This window comes from Humulus lupulus, chromosome 5 (genome assembly GCF_963169125.1).
Source record: "Humulus lupulus chromosome 5, drHumLupu1.1, whole genome shotgun sequence".
NCBI lineage: Eukaryota > Viridiplantae > Streptophyta > Magnoliopsida > Rosales > Cannabaceae > Humulus > Humulus lupulus.
In genome coordinates, this window is record NC_084797.1 from 174272577 (window position 1) to 174278053 (window position 5477).

A 5477-nucleotide genomic window follows, 5' to 3' on the forward strand; every position below is an offset into this window, starting at 1 on the left:
TAGATTAGTGCTTAGTTATAAACTATAATGGAAAATGAAATGAATTCACAGGAACACAAATCTTTTACGTGGTTCAGTGGTTAAAATCCACCTAGTCCACGAGTCTATATTATTGTTGCTTTCTCTCTATTTTGGCATAGTTTCAATATTACAGAATAATCGTCCTCTCTTTTCCTGTCCAATATTCCCAGTATTTATAGAGAAATTCCATGGACATGTTTGGGTAACCGCGTGAGTCAATCACGCATATACATATTTATTACATTTAATATTGGGATATGATTTAATAATAGAATAAATAGGTTCCTGTTATCTCGGATAATAAATATGGCAGCTTGGTCATAAATAACCGCATAATGGGATTCTGAGTCTCCAGGGATCCTTGAGTATGCAGTATACTAGGATAACCACAAGCTGGATATACCCTCTAAGCTCGTACTTCGACAGCTGTTTGAATATTCTGAGCTCACACTTCACAACTTCTGCATCCCTAGCTCGTATGACCACTATGCAAGTCAAGCTGCATATGTGGATAATAAATAGACATCATCCTTGGCTCTTTTTCCGTTTATATATTTGCCTGCTGTCCGAGCTGAGTGAAGGAAATCGTGCTGAAATCAGGGTACAACACGTATAATCACAAAGGACAATCCTAAGGCATGTTTCTACTCAGATGAGATGCATGCATAATTTTAAATACTGAGTTGGTTGTATGTATGGCATGTCAAAAATGCATGATAAAGTATTAAATAATTTAATCACATTCAAACATTTAAATAAATAAATAAATGCAGGCCGGGTGTCTTGGGTATTTCAAGAAAAATTACAACACTTGCAAAAATATACACAAAAATGTAAGAAACTAAATAAGAGCTAAAGAGATCTCTATCTTCAACTTCGGGCCTTCACAAGTAGTCTTGATCCATTAAGCCACTTATCCATTTAATTTTGAATATAAATAACTTTTAATTATCTTAAACAAGTTTTAAGAATAATTAACTTGGGATTTAATGCCCGATAAGTTATTAGGCCCAGTTTTGAATTTGGGCTCATACAATTAATTCAAAATAAAACAATTTTAATTATGGGCTAAAATTAATTAGACCCATAATTTATATGAATAACATTGATGCAAGCCCTAGGGTTTAGAAACCCTAGGGGTGGGTGCATAAAGCTTGCATGGGGCAGGAGGCAAGCAGCTGGGAGGTGCGGTTGGGGCGCACGGGCTCCTACTGGTGGCTCGGCATGGGCGCGCGGGGCAGGCAAGCGCAGGGGCGCCGTTGCGCGCGGCTGGCGTAGGCGCAGGGGCACGGGCGCGCGGGCGCGCGGCTGGGCGACGTGCGCAGGGACGCAGCTGGGTGAGGTCCTTGCTATCTTTTCATAATAAGAACGATCTTCCTATCCAAGCTGTTCCCAGGTACTCACACCAAGATCTTCCACAACATTCTCTACACCTCAAGAAGTGCGTGGGAACTTAGAGAATAAAGGATGGTTAATTTCTGATTCTACTTGATGTACTCAACACATGAGATCAAGATAATAGACCTGAGATTTGTTCTTTATCTTTTTCAGGGAGAGATAGAAAAGTAGCGTTCTTTTCTTATTCAGAGCGAAAAACTTCTTCTATCTATTTTCTGATACGTCTTACTTTAATAGAAAATATTTAATTTAAAAAAAAAAAAATATGTAACCAATTTACAATTTATCTTTCAATTAATTAATTATCTCGTTAATGAAAATATCCAAAAACTAATTTTTGAATCTTCCATTAATTAATTAATTAAATAGAATTGAAAAATCTATCCCTAAAAAACATGCAGTACAGTGTGTGGTCATGTACCACCCTTAATTTTAGGGATATTTGATTTTTCTATTTTTATTTAACTATTTATTCAAACTACCTTGTTAAAAAAATCTAACAACCTGATAACTAATTCAAATTTGAATTAAAATTTAAATTAAATATCTTTTTAACTATTTATCAAATATAATTAATTATTTAAATATATATCTATCTTTTAAATTAAAATCTAATTTGAACTTAAATAAAGATATTTAAATAATTCTACCAATTAATTAAAATCAATATAAATTTCGAAAATAAATATTTAATTTATTATAATTTTGAAAATTATAATTAATTAATTATTTAATATACTTTCGATATTAATTTAATTATTTAATATTATTTCAAAATGACATATTAATTAATTTTGTTAATTACAACTAATTTGTAATTAATTAATTAATCACTATTATCATATAATTGCATATTTGGCCCGAAGACAAAATTTCTTCTTAAATATGTCTTTTAACCATTTTTCTTTTATATCAACTCTTACCTGAATAGTGTTGATAGAGCCACTGTGGGGACCTATGAACCTATAATTCCAAGCTCCAATAAATTTATGAATATTAATTAAACTCTTTAATTAAATAATCTTAATTTATTAACCTTGTGATTATTCCACTATAAAAATGAGACTGAACTCTTATAATTGTAGACATTTCATTTACTAAGTATGTTGACCACGATTTTGGCCAACGACGAGTAGACGTCAAAACTACAATAAACCTTTAAGAGAAAAATACGACACTGATAATTTTATAGTGGTTCAGCCCCAATTTATTAGTAATAGCCTAATCCACTTGGAGTTGTGATATATATATCCTACACATAAGATCAGATGAACTTGAGCCAACTGAGTTTCTTAAGTGTAAGTAGAAAAATACATAGTTTCTCTCTCAAAACTCTCTCAGAAAATGCCCCAAGAATGCCCAAAGTCACAGTCCCAAAGTCTCCAAACCAGATAGTTTATCCCAGTCTAAAAAGATCAGATCCCCAAAATGATGTCATGAGCCATTTATTTATAGGCTCATGGATCGTACATCAGATATTTCCTTTGACCGGGTCATTGGTTCTTCCAACAGACTTTAACTAATAAAATATAAATAAATCTAAATTACAATAATGTAGCTATTATTCCGAGATATCTGAGAGATTCCCGCGGCAAATGAGAATGATTCGAGTTGAAGCTGTTACTGAGGCTTTATTGAAGTAGATGGTAACTTCTGAGATTCTGATCCGTGTACCGACCAAATCCATCCCCAAAGTGACTGGTCGGCCAAGACAACTTACCAAGTGGCATAGAAAAAAGCACTCCTCTAGCACATCTCTAGTCTAACATGACACATCTCTGGTCTAACATGACACATCTCTGGTCTAGCATGACACTTCTCTGGTCTAGCATGACACATCTTTGGTCTAGCAAAACACTTTACTGGTCAGGCAAAACACATGACTGGTCGGGCAAAACGACTGACTGGTCGGCCAAACTCCTAACTGGTCAGTAAAAAATCTTTACCGGTCGGACAGAAATTCTATCAGGTCGGTCTGATCACTTTATTACAACTCCGAAGAGCCAACACATTTATTGACTATTAATGTGCCATTTTATGACCATGCATTGCCAATTGTCACTTCTGATTTCCATGTCATCGAACTGAAATTTTGGGGATAACAGAGTACTTTATAACAATAAAGTGTCCATTGATATAATCATTACATACAAATTAACCCTCTAATAATTGTTCATAATTAATCAGGAATAAAATTACCGTTTTACCCTTTTAAATATATCTTGTTTCCTTAAGTACCATTGACTTTACCAGTGGAGGTTAATTCATAACTGGATTATGAATTTTAGCTCAATAATCTTTTAGTCCCAAAAGTTAACTCTTAAGAGAACCATTATTCAATCTCTTGCGAGAAGGTATAGATTCCATATTTGTATACTATGTCCCCAGCCATTTACATTAATGAGTTCCCAAAACAAAAGTTTCTAGCCTAATCATTCTGACAGACCCTAACGAGTGAATCAAAGAACCCATATAACATAAACAGGAGTTCATAGTAACTTCAGGATTAAGATCTATTTGTATATGATCATCAATTGATATATTTAATCAATACTTCGAAACGGTATTTAACTAAGTATTAATAAACATATCTGGTCCAGTTCTATATATTCTCTAATATATAAAGTACCTCCACTAAAGTGTCCTACTACACTAGTGATCCGGATCTAGATCACATGTATTCATAATATTAGTGGACCGTACTTGTAGTAATTATTCTAAAGATTCCATAACTTTATTTTACTGTGAACTATTTAAGTTCATTTATCTCAAACACAATCATCCCATACCAATACGTGTTTGAGATCACATATATGAACTTAGGAATTTTTCTGATATTTACATAATATTATCACAGAATAATATAGTCCATAAAATATATGCATAACAAATTCAATTTATTTATTTATTTCTTAAAACAATGTCTACTACATATGCTTTCAGGGTACAATTCTCAACATATCTCGCACTTCTCCCCATACAAATAATCTCACCACGCTTTCGACGTGAATACCACTATTGCCTGCTCCAAATCATGGGTAGGATACCGCTGTTCATAATCATTCTGCTGACGCAACACATAAGCGATAACTTTCTCATTATGCATCAACACGCATCCCAATCCCAGTCTCGATGCGTCACAATACACCACAAACTTCAAACTTATTTGAAAACCCTTCCACGAACCATCTGTAATATCCTGCTAATCCAAGGAAGCTTCTAACCTCCGAGGCCTTCCTTGGCCGGATCTACCTTAATCCCATCTACACTAACAATGTATCCAAGGAATGTCTCTTCTGGTAGCCAGAAGTCACACTTCTTAAACTTAGCATACAACTGATGCTCTCTCAATCTCTATAATACTCGTCAGAGATGCTGCTCATGCTTTGCCTCTGAACTGGAGTAAACTAAGATGTCGTCGATGAAGACAATCACAAACTGATCAAAGAAATCCTTGAACACCCTGATCATCAAATCCATAAACACTGCTGGGGCTTTGATCAAACCAAACGACAGGACCATGAACTCATAATGCCCATACCTTGTACAGAAGGCTGTTTTTGGAATATCCTCGTCCTTGATCCTCAGCTGGTGATAACCAGATCGAAGATCAATCTTCGAGAATACCGTCTTACCCAGCAGTTGATAGAGCAGGTCATCTATCCTCCGTAAGGGGTACTTATTCTTGATGGTAAACTTGTTCAACTCACTGTAGTCTATACACATTCTCAGAGTCCCATCCTTCTTCTTCACAAATAAAACCGGAGCACCCCACGATGAGAAGGTAGGTTTGATGAACCCCAAGTCTAGAAGTTGTTTCAACTGTATCTTCAACTCCTTTAGCTCTGCCGGAGCCATCCTATATGGTGCCTTCGATATTGGCTCTGTACCTGACGCTAACTCAATAACAAACTGAATCTCCATGTGTGGCGGTGGTCCCGGGAAATCCTCAAGAAGCAAGTCCAAGAACTGGCATACCAATCTAGTCTCTCCCAACCTCACTGGCATAACTCTAGGGGTATCCACCACACTAGCTAGAAAACCTATACAACCTCCTT